Here is a 16,588-nt window from a genome sequence, read left to right as displayed (position 1 = left end):
AATGATTTATGATGTATTGCCACAGAATTATAAAATATTACTATAGCAATCTTTGAAACAACTTTGGAATGAAACAAATTACTTTCTTTTTCAGACACTTCAAACAAAGGCAAAAATGAGACTCCTATTGTGGTTTTATTTTTTTCCTAAATATAACGTCACACAGATCCATGCACACAGTCGGTACCAAGTAAATCATTTGTTGATTCATTAAAATCATTGGATATTTTAAAATCTTTCTAACAGAAAGATCTCCTTTGCTCATGGATTGGTAGGACTAACATAGTGAAAATATCCATCTGGCCAAAAGCAATCTACAGATTCAATGCAATCTCCATCAGAATACCAACAAAATTCTTTACAGAACTTGAAAGAAAGTTTCTCAGCTTCATATGGAGAAACAAAACCAAAAAAAAAAATCAAACCAAAAAACAAACAAACAAACAAAAAAACAACAGAGTTTCCAAAATGATCCTGTACAACAACAGATCATCTGGAGGTATCTCCATCCCTGATCTCAAGCTGTACTGCAGAGCAATAGTAATAAAAACCGCATGGTATTGGCATAGAAACAGAAAGGAGGATCAATGGAACCGAACTCTGCAAAAATTTTGGCTATGATTCTGAGCATCTACTTTGCTATCTTGCAGGGTACAGTCTTTCAAAGGCCCTCTGTAGTAGGCTCCTCTCCTGTACCCTGTATTCTTCCTCTTCCAATGTCCATCTGGTTTGCCTTTCTGAGTGAGGATTAATTATTTTACAGTGTCTTCCTTCTTGCTTAGCTTCTTTAGGTGTACAGATTTTAGTATGTTTATCCTATATTATATGTCTAGTATCCACTTATAAGTGTGTATATACCTTGTGTGTCTTTCTGTTTCTGGGATAACTCATGCAGGATGATCGTTTCTACACCCTACGATTTGCCTGCAAATTTCATGATTTCCTTGTTTTTAACTGCTGAGTAGTGTTCCATTTTGTAATTGTAGAACAATTTCTGTATCCATTCCTCAAATGAGGGACATCTGCTTGTTTCAATATTCAGGCTATTATTAATAAAACTGCTAAAAACATGGTTGAGCAAATGTCCTTGTTGTATACTTGAGCATATTTTGGATATATGCCTAGGAATGGTATAGCTGGATCTTGAGGTAGCATTATTTCTACTTGTCTGAAAAAGCACCAGATTTATTTCTAAAGTGGTTGTACAAGTTCACATTCCCACCAGCAATGGAGGAGGGTTCCCTTTTCTCCACATCCCTCTCCAGTGCGTGTTGTCACTTGAGTTTTTTATCTTAGCAATTCTGATGGGTGTAAGGTGAATTCTCAGAGTTGTTTTGATTTGCATTTCCCTGGTGACTAAGGATGGTAAGCATTTCTTAAATTGTTTCTCTGTCATTCGATATTCCTCTATTGAGAATTCTTTGTTTAGCTCTGTACCCCTTTTAAAAATTGGATTGCTTGATTTGTTGCTCTTTAACTTCTTGAGTTCTTTATGTATTCTGGATATTAGCCTTCTGTCAGATATAGGGTTGGTAAAGATCCTTTCCCAATCTGTAAGCTGTAATTTTGTTCTGAGGACAATGTCCTTTGCTACACAGAAGATTTTCAGTTTCATTAGGTCCCATTTATTGATTGTTGATCTTAGAGCCTGTGCTGTTGGTGTTCTACTCAGGAAGTTGACTCCTGTTCCAATGAGTTCTAGGCTCTTCCCCACTTTTTCTTCTAACTGATTTAGTGTGTCTGTTTTTATATTGAAGTCTTTGATCCACTTGGACTTTGGTTTTGTGCAGGGTGATAAATATAGATCTATTTGCATTTCTCTACATGTAGACATCCAGTTAGACCAGCACCATTTGTTGAAGATGCTGTCTTTTTTCCATTGTATGGTTTTGGCTTCTTTGTCAAAAATCAAGTATCTGTAGGTGTGTGGGCTTATTTCTGGGTCTTCTATTAGATTCCATTGGTGTACCATGCTGTTCCTATGGTAGTAACATGCAGTTTTTATTACTATTGCTCTGTAGTACACCTTGAGATCAGGGATGGAGGTACCTCCAGACAATCTGTTGTTGTACAGGATTGTTTTAGCAATTCTGGTTTTTTTTTTTTGTTTTTCCATTTTAAATTAAGAATGGTTCCTCCAAGGTCTGTAAGGAATTGCATTGGTATTTTGATGGGAATTGCATTGAATCTGTGGATTGCTTTTGTCAGGATGGCCATTTTCACTATGTTAATCTCACTGATCTGTGAGCATGGGAGATCTTTACATCTTCTGATATATTCTTCAATTTCTTTCTTTTTTCAAACAGGTCTTTTACTTCCTCGATTAGAGTCACCCCAAGGTACTTTATGTTATTAGTGGATATTGTGAAAGATGTTTCTCTAATTTCTTTTTCAGCCCTTTTTTCTTTCGTATTTAGGAGGGCTACTGATTGTTTTTTGTTTTGTTTTGGTTTGTGTTTTGTTTTTTTGTTGTTTTTTTTTTTTTTTAGTTTATTTTGTATCCAATCATTTTTTTCTTAAGGTGTTTATCAGCTGAAGGAGTTCTCTGATTGAACTTTTGGACTCACTCATATATACAATCATATCATCTGCAAAGACTGATACTTTGACTTCTTCCTTTTCGAAATGAATCCACTTGATCTCTTTTAGTTGTCTTATTGCTCTAGTTAGGACTTCAAGTACTATATTGAAGAGATATGGAGAGAGTGAGCAGCCTTGCCTTGTCCCTGATATCACTGGGATTGATTTAAGTTTCTTTCTGTTTAGTTTGATGTTGTCTATAGGCTTGCTGTATATTGTCTTTACTATGTTTAGGTATGTGCCTTGTATCCTTGATCTCTCCAAGACTTTAAACATGAATCGGTATTGGATTTTGTCAAATGATTTTTCAGCATCCAAGGAGATGATCCTGTGTTTTTTCTCCTTCAGTTTTTTTTTTTTTTTTTGATATGGTGGATTACATTGATGAACTTCTGTATATTGAACCACCCCTGTATACCTGGGATGACGCTTACTTGGTCATGGTGGATGATATCTTTTATATGTTCTTGGATTCGGTTTGCAAGGGTTTTATTGAGTAATTTTGCATTAATGTTCATTAGAGAGATAGGTCTAAAGTTTTCCTTTTTTATTGGATCTTTGCATGTTTTAGGTATCAAGGTGATTTTGGCTTCATAGAGTCAGTTTGGTAATGTTTCTTCTGTTTATATTTTGTGGAATAATTTGAAGAGAATTGGAATCAGTTCTTCTTGAAAATCTGGTAGAGTTCTACACTGAAACCTTCAGGTCCTTGTTTTGTTTTTGTTTTGTCAGGGAGAATTTTGATGATTGGGTGATATAGGACTGCTTAATCTATTTATCTGATCTTAGTTTAGCTTCGGTAATGGAATCTATCAAGAAAATTGTCCGTTTCAGGCTTTTGTTGTAAGACCTAATGGTTATTTGGATTTCCTCAGTGTCTGCCATTATGTCCCCCTCTCTGTTTCTGGTTTTGCAGATTTGAATAGTTTCTCTCTGTCTTTTAGTTAGTTTGTCTAAGGTTTTGTTTATCTTGTTGATTTTCTCAAAGAACCAGCTCTAGGTCCCAGTGATTCTTTGAATTGCTTTGTTGTTGGTGGTTCTAATTCATTGATTTCAGCTCCGAGTTTGACTATTTCCACTCATCTACTCCTCCCTAGACCTTTTCTTTGTGCCCTTAAGTTGCTTGTATTAGATGTCTCAAACTTCTTTCTGGAGGCATTTAGTGCTATGAACTTTTTCTTAGCACTGTTCTCATTGTGTCCCATAAGGTTGGGTACGTTGTACTTTCATTTTCATTGAAGTTTAGGAAGTCTCTTATTTGTTTTTTTTTTTTTTCATTTTTTCCTTGACCAAGCTCTTGTTTAGTAGAGAGTTGTTTAGTTTCCATGTGTATGTACGCTTTTTGTTTTTTCTGCTGTTGTTGAGGTCTAGTTTTAAGTGATGGTGGTCTGATAGGATACAAGGGATTATTTCAATCTTCTTATAGCTGAGGCTTGCTTTGTGCCCGACTATATGGTCACTTTTTAAGAAGGTTCCATGAGGTGCTGAAAAGAAGGTATACTCTTTTGAGTTTGTGTGAAAAGTTCTGTAGACATCTATTAGATCCATTTGATTTAGGACCTCTGTATCATTATTTCCCTAGTTAGTTTCTGTCTAAATGATCTGTCCCTTTTTGAGAGTAGAATGTTGAAGTCTCCCACTATTAATGTGTTGGGATCTATGTGTGATTTCAGCTTTAATAATGTTTCATTTATGAATGCAGGTGCTCTTGTGTTTGGGGCATAGATGTTCAGGACTGTGATGTCCCCCTGGTGCAGTTTTCCTTTGATGAGAATGAAGTGCCCCTTCTCATCTTCTTTGATTAATTTTAGTTGAAAGTCTGTTTTATTAGACATTATGATAGCTACCCCAGCTTGTTTTCTCGGTCCGTTTGCTAGAAAAATATTTCTCTAGCCCTTTACTCTGAGGTTATGTTTATCTTTGTTGCAAAGGTGTGTTTCTTGGGTGCAGTAGAAAGTTTGATCCTGTTTCTGCAAACATTCTCTTTGACTGTGTCTTCTTTTTGGAGAGTTGAGTCTGTTGATGTTGATAGATAAAAGTATCCAATGAGTGTTAGTTCTTTTTATTGTGGAGTTGGTGGTGTTATTGTGTTTCAGTGCTTGTTTTCTTTTAATTCTTTGTTGTGATGTAAAAATATGAAATGCTTCATGAATTTGCATGCCATCCTTGTGCAGGGGCCATGTTAATCTTCTCTTTACTGTTCAAATTTTAGTATATGCGCTGCCTAAGTAAGCACTGTTTTTCTTTTCTTTCTCTTTAATTTTGGTTTAGTAATACAGAGGACTAAAATGTACACTTATTTTTATATTAATTACAGTTTATTCATTTTGTATACCAGCTGTAGTCCCGTCCCTCATTCCCTTCCAATCCCACCCTTCCTCCCTCACTTCCTCCTATGCCCCTCTCCAAGTCCACTGATAAGGGAGGTCCTCTTCCCCTTTCATCTTATGTACCCTAGTTTATCAGTTCTCACCAGGACTGGCTTCATTGTCCTCCCCTGGCTTGGCAAGGCTGCTCCCCCCTCAGGGAAGGGTGATCATAGAGCCAGCCACTAAGTACTTATTTTAAAAAATTTGCTACTTAACATTCAGGAAGTTTTGCTTTAAATGTTACTCTGTGAAATCCATCACCATATTTGTATCAAATCATCTTTCCTTGGGGTGACTCATAGTCACTAACTTAGTTTAACAAAGAAATAAAGATAATCCCAGTCTTAGAGATATAGAATAACCTTAACAGGCAGCTTTATTTCAAGGGATGGTGACCTTTTCCTAACCACAAATATATCCATGTAGAAAATTCAATCCTACTTCCTTCTCCTGTACACAGACCTTCACAATTGTTGGAGTAATGACAACCTTTCAGTCTCTTCTGCTTGTCCTGCTCTTCATGGTTCTTCCAAAGTCTGTTGCATGCTTCATCTTACTTTTCAGAAAACTAGAACTAGTATGCAAGTTATTTATTGTCAACATCTCATTTGTGAAATAAGAATGTGCCCTGGCATATGTGAAAAACATGATTTTAAAGATTAACAAACATCAGTTTACTAAATAATCATAATAAAACTGCAAGATTATAGGATTATAATTTATATCTTTTTCATTCCATTTACATTTAAAAAATGGAAGCATGTAAAATTCAGAGAGAAGAACAAAGTTTGGTCTTGCTGTGTTTACAACTGTAACAGAGAAAAGAGAGACTGAGGCGTCTGGCTGGAAATGTGTTTCCTAAGCTAATGTCTGGTTCTCCTGTATCCACCACAGAATCTCATATTTGACTTTCTAGCAGTGGGAATTTTCTCATGAAAGACCTGTATAGCCACAACAACTATATACAAAGAAATGCACTCTATCATGTAAATGGGGTAAACGTATCAGGAACTGATTGACTTGGACAACATTTTGGCAAGAATGGGGAATATACAAAATAAGTAAAATTAAAAATCATTTTCATCTTTTCCCTCTGGGCTATAATGTAACCTTGAAAGATAACCTTTTAATACACACAGTCAATCAGAGTGTGGCTTCTCTGAAAGATCTGAAATGCCATGCCCAATGACAGTTTTGTTGACTCTTAATATTTATAGTGCTGTTAACATTTCTACCCACATATGCAGCCCCAGCAAAGAAAACAATGAAATCCTAGCTATGAAAGGCACTTTATGAACCTGTGATATATTATGTTCCTAGGAAGCAGCTGAAGGGACTAAATGTCCTTTTGGGACACAGTCCAGTTAGGAAATATCATTCTTCATTTTTCAAATCTGCCTATTAGGCTTCAGTAAAATAAAATATTGTAGTGTCTGTCGTGATACTCACTTATACTAGCTTCCTCAGATCCATTTGCAAAACATCAACATATTTTCTGTATGTCCTTGAACACAAAAACGTCTCTGCAAAGAAAAGAAATTACTAATTTGCTTATAATTAGAAGAATGACAATATTCATTACTAATGAAATGTTAGCTAAAACATAGTAATTCTTTAGAAATGAAAATACTTTGCAATGGATTCTTCCTTCTTTTAGTCCTCGCATCAATTACTGATAACCTAGGTCATCAGTGTTGCTTGTAAGAAGATGAAGTTTAAAGCTTGGTAGAGTTTGGGTAAAGAGTCTCATGGACAGGGAATGTTGGTTGACTGTAGAATATATTCATGAGTCTATGTTTTAAGGAAGGAAGACAAAGATGGATAGGAATAAAGATAAGCGTACAGCTAAGTTTGAATATACTACAAATAAAAATTTATAAATTTCTATGATATTTGGTACTATGTGTTATGGATATCTTTTACAATGAATTGGTATACTTTGTAGAATATTAACAAACATTGTCTTTGTTTAATATCTAATAAAGGGAACACACTCCTATCAATTGGAAATGGCTGAACATCTAAACTGCATGGTAGTTATATTTTTAAATTTTTGATGAGCCTCTGAACTGTTGTTATTTTTTTAATGGTTGCATCAACTTACTTTCCCACCAGTGGTGTGCCAAGTTTCCCTTTACTCCAGATTCTTATCACTATTTCTTATCATAATCATTTTTCTTAAACGCTATTCATAGGAGATCCAAGATGGTGGCGCCAGGAGGACACTGTGTCTAAGGAGAAGGACAGCAGTGTCGGCACAGTGACCAAGAGATTGAATTTTGGGCCCTAAAACACCAGTGATTGCAATTTCCAGGTGAGAGGAAAGCCCACGGTGCTGGAAGCAATTGGGCCCAGGTCAACCAGCTAAAACCGGGAAGAGTTCCCCGTTCCCCAGACAAGAGCCACAAGCCTACATGTTCTGATCACATTCCCAGGCTGAACCGTGGGCACCAAAAACACCAGAGACTGGGATTCCCAGTTGTGAGAAAACCCCACAGGGAAGGAAGAATAATGGGACTGACCTCAGGTCACCCAGCCTTTCCCTGGAAAAGGTCCTGGGGACCGGCAGAAGCATAGCCGCAAGCCCAGAGCAGGAAACCCACCTCCAGCCCAGAAACCTGCTGCGTGTCCAACTCTGACACGGACAGAACTGTGCTCCCCAGGGCACCAGATACTAGGTTTCACCGTCAGGAGAAAAACCCACAGCAAGAGAAATAGCAGGTCCCAGCTTAGAACATTCAGCCAACCCCCACTCTACACACGGAAAACTTCTAAGGAAAAATTACCAGGTCCGTGCAGGCACACAGTCGTCTGCTTAAAGCCACCAAACGCCGGTGCCTGTGCTCTTTACGCACCACCCCAGATGGAATTGTGGACCTCAATACACCAAAGACTGGGTCTCCCTGTTGGGAGGGAACCCTACGGTGTATGTGGGTTATATCTGGCACTACCTCAGGACACCCAGCTCCAAAAAAGTTTCAGGGTCCTGGCAGGTTTCAGGCTCTAAACTCCTGCTGCATGAATGAGACCTGTGCTCACCTGCCACTGATTACCACTTGGGTAACTGGGGAATAGAGTTCCAACCTCAGACCTACAGAACCATGGGATCCCTGAGATCAGCACCCAGATACTGCTCCGAGGGACAACCACTCATCCCTAACTAAACTGACCAAACCACAGGGCCCCAAGTTACAGTAGTAACTCATTAAATTTAGAGCAAGAAACCCAGAAGCAGGGGAGCTGTCTCCAGGACTTCTCCAGGTGAGAGGAGAGCCACCTTGACTAACAAGGACCACAATTAACTCTCAGGTCTCTATGCCTGAGGTGAGCTGTAGCAATTGTTGGAAAACACCGGCCATTCAGTGACTGTACTAAAAAAAGATGAGGAGGCCTCCTTCAGGAAAAAACCATCTTCCTGCCAAGGGGATTCTCCCCACCCCAGGATTCCAGGAAGCACCAGAAACTAACACTCAACGCATAAGATAGCCAAATGGGTAGAGGCCAGCATAAAGCTCAACCAACAAAAGACAGAGCAATATGGCATCTCCAAAACCAGTTATCCAGGGCCAAGCAACCCTGGACACCCCAGCATAAAATAAATTCAAGAAGATGACCTTACATCTATGTTCATGAAAAGGATAATAGAGGAAACAAAATTCATAAAGAATTAGAGGAAGATAAAGTCAAACGGTTCATGACCATCCGTAAAGAAATAGAGGAAGATAAAGACAAACAGATTATGGCCATCCAAAAATAAATACAGGAAGATTAAGCCAAAGAGTTTGTGTCCTTTACAGAGGAAATACTTAAATCACTGAAAGAAATAAAAGAAAGAGAGGAATGCTCAAAAAAAAAAAAAAAAAAAAAAAAAAAAAAAAAAAAAAACAGCTGAAGGAATTGAAGGAAAATATAGTCAGACAGGTGAAGGAAATCAACAAAACAGCTCAAGATGTGAAGATAGAGTTGAAAAAAAAATCAATGAAACCACAAATGGAGGAAATCATGGAGAGGAAGAACTTAGTCAAGAAATTAGGAACTACAGAGGTAGGCATAACCTATAGACTACAAGAGATGGAAGAAAGGATCTCAGGTATGGAAGATACAATAGAAGAAATCAATGTATCCGTCAAAGAAAATGTTAAATCTAAAAAATTCCTGACACAGACTATCCAAGAAATCCAAGACAACATAAAAAGACAAAACCAAAGAATAATAAGAATAGAGGATTTATTTCTGGGTTTCTATTCAGTTCCATTGATCCTCCTTTCTGTTTTTATGTCAATAACATGCAGTTTTTATTACTATTGCTCTGTAGTACAACTTGAGATCAGGGATGGAGATACCTCCAGATGATCTGTTGTTGTATAGGATTGTTTTGGAGATTCTGGGTTTTTTGTTTCTCCATATGAAGCTGAGAATCTTTTTTTCAAGGTCTGTAAAGAATTGAGTTGGTATTTTGATGGGAATTGCATTGAATCTGTAGATTGCTTTTGGCAGGATGGCCATTTTCACAATGTTAATCCTACCAATCCATGAGCACGGGAGATCTTTCCATCTTCTGATATCATCTTCAATTTCTTTCTTCAGAGACTTGAAGTTTTTCTCAAACAGGTCTTTCACTTGCTTGGTTAGTGTCACTCCAAGGTACTTTATGTTATTAGTGGCTATTGTGAAGGGTGTTGTTTCCCTAATTTCTTTCTCGGCCCTTTTGTCTTTGGTATACAGGAAGGCTTCTGATTTTTTTTTGAGTTGATTTTGTATACTACCACTTTGCTGAAGGTGTTTATCAGCTGGAGGAGTTCTCTGGTTGAATTTTTGGGGTCGCGCATATATACTATCATATCATCTGCACCTATGAATACTCAATTTTTGACAAAGAAGCCAAAACCATTCAATGGAAAAAAGACAGCATCTTCAACAAATGGTGCTGGTCCAACTGGATGTCCACATGCAGAAAAATGAAAATAGATCTATATTTATCACCCTGCACAAAACTAAAGTCCAAGTGGATCAGAGACCTCAGCATAAAACCAGATACTCTAAATCTGTTAGAAGAAAAAGTGGGGAACAGCCTAGAACTCATTGGCACAGGAGACAACTTCCTGAACAGAACACCAACAGCACAGGCTCTGAGAGCAACAATCAATAAATGGGACCTCATGAAACTGAAAAGCTTCTGTAAAGCGAAGGACACCTTCATCAAAACAAAACGACTGCCTACAGATTGGGAAAGAATCTTCATTAACCCTTTATCTGACAGAGGACTAATATCCAGTATATACAAAAAAATAAAGAAATAAAGCAAACCAAGTAATCCAATTAAAAAAATGCGGAACAGAGCTAAACAGAGAATTCTCGACAGAGGAATATCGAATGGCAGAGAAACACTTAAAGAAATGCTCAACCTCATTAGCCATCAGGGAAATGCAAATCAAAACGACCCTGAGATATCACCGTACACCCATCAGAATGGCCAAGATGAAAAACTCAAGTGACAACACATGCTGGAGAGGTTGTGGAGAAAGGGGAACCCTCCTCCACTGCTGGTGGGAATTTAAACTGGTACAACCACTCTGGAAATCTATCTGGCGCTTTCTAAGACAATTAGGAATAGTGGTTCCTCAAGACCCAGCTATACCACTGCTAGTTATATACCCAAAGTTTGCTCAAGTACACAAAAGGGATACTTGCTCAACCATGTTTATAGCAGCTTTATTTGTAATAGCCAGAACTTTGAAACAACCCAGATGTCCATCAACGGAGGAATGGGTACAGAAATTGTGGTATTTTTACACAATGGAATACTACTCAGCAATCAAAAAGGAGGAAATCATGAAATTTGCAGGCAAATGGTGGGATCTAGAAAAGATCATTCTGAGTGAAATATCCCAGAAGGAGAAAGACAAACATGGTATATACTCACTTATACAGACCTATAAGATATGATAAACATAATGAAATCTATACACCTAAAAAAGACAATCAAGAGAGCAGACATGGGGTAAGATGATCAATCCTCGTTTAGAAAGACAGATGGGATGTGCATTGAACGTATGACAGGAATCTACTGAGTGCATCTGAAAGATTCTAACTAGCAGTGTTTTCAAAGCAAAGACTCATGACCAAACCTTTGGCAGAGTACAGGGAATCATAAGAAAGAAGGGGAGTTAGTCTGATGGGGAAAGGATAGGAGCTCCACAAGGACCAAATATATCTGGGCACAGGGTCTTTTCTGAGACTGACATTCAACCAAGGACCATCTATGGATATAACCTAGAACCTCTGCTCAGATGTAGCCTGTGGTAGTTCAGTAACCAATTGTTTTCCCAAAGTGAGGGGAACAAGGACTATTTCTAACAGGAACTCAATGACTGGCTCTTTGGCCTCCCCACTCCCCAAGGGAGGAGCAGTCCTGTTAGGCCACAGAGGAGGGCTTTGCAGCCAGTTCTGAAGATACCTGATAAAACAGGATCAGATGAATGGGGAGGAGGTCCTCCCCTATCAGTGGACTTGGAAAGGGGCAGGGTGGAGATGAGGGAGGGAGGGAGAGACTGGGAGGGAATGAGGGAGAGAGCGGGAGATGGCTGGGATACAGAGTTAATAAAATGTAACTGATAAGAAAAAAAAAGTAAAATTCAAAAAAAAAAAGGGAAAAAAGAATAGAGGAAAAAGAAGATTCCCTCCTCCAAATGCAGAAAATATTTTCAACAAAATCATAGAAGAAAATTTCCCTAACGGAGAGGTGTATAAGAATACAAGAGGCCTACAGAACACCTAATAAATTAGACCAGAAAAGAAAATCCTCCTGCCACATAATAATCAAAACAGATGGATGTTGGATTTTATCGAATGTTTTTTCTGCATCTAAAGAGATTTTCATGTGTTTTTTTTTTTCTTTCAGTTTATTTATATGGTGGATTACATTGATGGATTTTGATATATTTGAACTACCTCAACATACCTGGGATGAAGCCTACTTTGTAATAGTGGATGATATATTTGATGTGCTCTTGGATTTGGTTTGCAAGTATTTTGTTGAGTATTTTTGCATCAATGACAGAGATTGGCCTTTCTCATTCTCTGTTGAGTCTTTGTGAGGTTTAGGTATACTGTGGCTTCATAGAATGAGTTAAGTAATGCTCCTTCTGTTTCTATTTTGTGGAATAGTTTGAAGAGTATTGGTTTTAGCTCTTCTTTGAAGGTATGGTAGAATTCTCTGCTGAGACCATCAGGCCCTGGGCTTTTTATGGATGGGCAACTTTTGATGACCACTTCAATTTTCATGGGGGTGGGGAGGAATATAAGACTTTTTAATCTATTTACCTGTTCTTGGTTTTGCTTTGCTAAATTGAATCGATCAAAAAACTCCATTTCATTTAGATTTTCAAATTCTGTGGCATATTAAGCTTTTGAAGTAAAACCTAATGATTGTGAGGATTTCCTCATTGTGCGTTGTTTTTTTCCCCTTTTTTGTTTCTGATTTTGCTGATTTGGATAGTTTCTCTTGCCTTTTAGTTAGTTTGGCTAAGGGTTTTTCTATCTTGTTGATTTTCTTAAAGAACCAGCTCTTGGTTTCATTGATTCTTTGAATTATTTTATTTCTAATTTATTGATTTCAGCCCTGAGTTTGATTAGTTCCAGCTGGCTACTCCTCCTGGGTGTGTCTGCATTTTTTTCTAGGGCTTTGAGCTGAGCTGTCATGTTGCTAGTATGAGATGTTTCGAATTTCTTCTTAAGGTACTTAGTGCTATGAACTTTCCTCTTAGCACTGACTTCATTGTGTCCCACAAGTTTGGGTATGTTGTGCCTTCATTTTCATTGAATTCTAGGAAGACTTTAATTTCTTTCTTTATTTCTTCCCTGACCCAGCTGTCATTGAGTAGGCAAGTTGTTCAGTTTCCATATGAGTATAGGCCTTTCACTATTTCTGCTGTTGTTGAGGTCACAAGGAATTATTTCAATCTTCTTGTACCTGTTGAGGCTTGCTTTGTGACCAACTATATGGTCTATTTTGGAGAAGGTTCCATGAGGTGCTGAGAAGAAGTTAATTTTTATTTTGTGTTTGGGTGAAAGGTTCTGTAGATGTCTGTTAAGTTCTTTTTATTCATGAACTCTGTTAGAGTCAATGTTTCTTTGTTTAATTTTTATTTTTTTTTGACCTGTCCTTTGTTGAGAATGAGATGTTGAGGTCTCCCACTATTAATGTGTGGGGATCTGTGTTTTGTTTAAGTTTTACTAATGTTTCTTTTACCAGTGTTGTTGCCTTTGTATATGGGGCATAGATGTTCAGAATTGTGATGTCCTCTTGGTGGAATTTTCCTTGGATGAGTATGAAGTGACCTTCCCCATCTCTTTTGATTAATTTTGGTTGAAAGTCTATTTTATCAGATATTAGAATAGCTACTCCTGCTTGCTTCTTGCATCCATTTGTTTGGAAAACTGTCTTCCACCCCTTTATTCTCAGGTAATGTCTATCTTTGTGACTTAGATGTGTTTCTACTTTTTAAAGCATCCATTCTGTTAGTCTGTGTCTTTTTATTGGAGAGTTGAGCCCAGCGATCTTAAGAGAGATTAGTGACCAGTGGGTATTATATTCTTTGATTTCGATATTGGTTGTGGTAATGTGTTGGTGTGCTTGGCTACTTTTAGTTTTTTTTTTGTTTTGTTTTGTTTTTTTTTTTTTTTTTTTTTTTTTTTTTTGTAGTGAGGTTATATATTTCCTGTATTTTCCTGAATTTAGTTAGCTTTCTTGGGTTGTGTTTTTCTTCTAATATCTCCTGTGAGGCTGCATGTGTGTGTGTGTGTAGGTATTGTTTAAATTTGTGTTTGTTGTTGAATATCTTGTTTTCTCCATCTATGATGACTGAGAGTTTTGCTGGGTATAGTAGCCTGGGCTGACATCTGTGTTTTCTTAGGGTCTGCATGATATCCATTTAGGCCCTTCTGGCTTTCATGGTCTCTGTTGAGAAATCAGGTGTGATTCTCCTGCTTTTGCTGTTATATGTTACTTGGCCTTTTTCCCTTGTAGCTTTTATTATTTATTTCTTTGTTCTGTATACTTACTGTTTTGATTATTATGTGGCAGGAGGATTTTCTTTTCTGGTCTAATTTATTAGATGTTCTGTAGGCCTCTTGTATGCTTAAAGGACTCTCCTTTAATTTGGGGAAATTTTCTTTTATGAATTTTTTGAAAATATTTTCTGGGCCTTGGAGATGGGAATCTTCTTTTTCCTCTATTCCTATTATTCTTAGCTTTTGTTTTTTCATGTTGTCTTAGATTTCTTGGATGGTTTGTGTAAGGAATTTTTTAGATTTAACGTTTTCTTTGATGGCTAACTGATTTCTTCTATTGTATCTTCCTCACCCAAGATTCTTTCTTCCATCTATTGTAGTCTGTTGTTTATGCTTACCTCTGTAGTTCCTAATTTCTTGACTAACTTCTTCCTCTCCATGATTTCCTCCATTTGTGTTTTCTTTAATTTTTCCAATTCTATCTTCAGATCTTGAGCCATTTCATTGATTTCCCTGACCTGTCTGACTGTATTTTCTGTTTTTCCTTCAATTCCTTCATCTGTTTGTTTGAACAGTCCTCTTTTTCTTCTATTTCCTTTAGCGACTTAATTATTTCCTCTGTGAATGCCACAAACTCTTTTGCTGCATCTTCCTGTATTTATTAATTGTCATAATCTGTTTGACTTTATCATCTTATATTTCTTTACTGATGGCTGATATCTGTTTGACTTTATCTTCCTTTATTTCTTTATGCATTTTATTTGTTTCCTCCATTATCCTTTTCAGAAGCATAGATTCAAGGTCATCTTCTTGGATTTCACTTAAGATAGGGTGTCAAGGGATGTTTGCCTCTTATAACTGGGTTCTGGAGACACCATATTGCTTTTGCTTTTGTTGGTTGTTCTTTTATTCTGGCCTCTACCCATCTGGCTGTCTCAGGTGTTGGTTGTTAGTTTTGTTACCTCCTGGAATCCTGGGATAGGGAGAATTCCCTGGACAGGAAGATGGTTGTTCCTGAAGGAAGCCTGTTCAGCTCTTCTGGTATGGTCACTGAATGGCTGATGCTTCTCAGGAATTGCCATAGCTCACCTCAGGCATATGGACCTGTGTGGCAATGGTGGTTGTTGGTAGTCAAGGGGGCTCTTCTCTTACCAAGAGAATTCCTGGAGACAGCTGCCCTGCCACTGGGTTACTTGCTCTGAGTTTAGTGGGCTACTGCAGCTGCTCTTACACTGTGTTTGCTGGGCACAGTCCTCTTGAAGAAGCAGGGAGCTCTGCAATTTGGTCAGTTTATCTAAGGAGACAGGTTGAGCCTTGGTGCAGTGTCTGGAACTGATCCTGTGGATCTCAGGCTTTGTTAGCTCTATGCCCCAGTTCCCAAGCAGTAATCAGTGGCAGGTGAGTGCAGCACTCATGCCAGGGGCAGGAGGCTAAAGCCTGGAGCCTGAGGGAACCCAGAAACTTTTCCAGAGCTGGGTATCCTGAGGTTAGACCTGATGTTTCCCCCAATGTTGGGTTTCCTCCCGACAGAGAGAACCAGTCTGTGGTGTTTTGGAGTCCACAGTTCAGTCTTGGATGGTGAGTAGAGCATGCAGGCATAGGCATGTGACTGCTCAGTGGCGACTAGGTACCTGCAGGAACATTTCCCAAGAACTTTTTAGGGGGAGAAGTGTTGGCTGAGGGCCCTGAGGTTGGACCTGATGTTTCCCTCACCATGGGGATTCCTCCTGACAGGGAAACCCTGTCTCTGGGGCCCTCAGGTCTGTCTTGGATGATGAGTCTGGTGTGCAGGCAGGTCTCTGGACTGGCAGCTGAGTACCTGCTAGACCCTGGGACCTTTTCCTGGCATTGTCTGGGTGACCTGAGGTCAGTCCTGATTGCTTCCTACACTGTGGGATTTTCTCTTGACTGGAAGCTTCAGCTTTTGGTGTTGTGGGGCACACAGTTCAATCTGGGATGGTGATCATGCACACAAGCATGTGGCTCTGGGCTGGTGAATGAGTACCTGTTGGGATCCAGAAACTCTTCCAGGCTTTAGATGGGTGACCTGAGAATGGATCTGATTGCTTCCCACACCTTGGGGTTTCCTCTCCCCCGGGAAAGACTATAGCTAGTGTTTTAGTTTCCAAAGTTTGGTCTGTTGGTGCAGTGCAGTTACTACTGTCCTGCTCATCAGACACTGTGTCCTCTCAGCACCACCATCTTGGATTCCCAGCACTGAACTGTTTCTCTGCCATTTGATAATCTTCTATTGAGAATTCTCTGTTTAGCTCTGTATTCTACTTTTTCCTTATTTATTTTTTGTATTAATTACCTTTTATTTACTTTTTATCCCAGCTGTACCTCTATCCCGCATTCCCTTCCAATCCTACCCTCCCTCTCTTAACTCCTCCCAACCCCCCCTCCAATTCTACTGATAGAATAAGTTCTCCTCCCCTTCCATCTGACCCTAGCCAATCAGGTCTCATCAGAACTGGCTGTATTGTCTTCCTCTGTGGCCTGGTAAAGCTATTCCCCAATCAGGGGGAGATGATGAAAGAGCCAGCCACTGAGTTCATGTCAGAGCCAGTCCCTATTCCCCTTAGTAGGGAACCCACTTTGTATCCCATTTTTTAATTGCATTACTT

General features: G+C 38.6%; 1 non-coding gene across 1 annotated transcript; it reads right to left on the bottom strand.

Annotated features, from left to right (window-relative positions):
• Window positions 1–4,709: 4,709 nt before the first annotated feature.
• On the bottom strand, window positions 4,710–4,816 carry LOC132650312 (U6 spliceosomal RNA). The gene has a single exon (XR_009588679.1). It is a non-coding gene; the product is annotated as a U6 spliceosomal RNA (small nuclear RNA).
• Between the last annotated feature and the right edge of the window lie 11,772 nt (window positions 4,817–16,588).

This window comes from Meriones unguiculatus, chromosome X (assembly GCF_030254825.1).
Source record: "Meriones unguiculatus strain TT.TT164.6M chromosome X, Bangor_MerUng_6.1, whole genome shotgun sequence".
In the NCBI taxonomy this organism is placed as follows: Eukaryota; Metazoa; Chordata; class Mammalia; order Rodentia; family Muridae; genus Meriones; species Meriones unguiculatus.
This window is presented reverse-complemented; position numbering and strand designations above follow the sequence as displayed.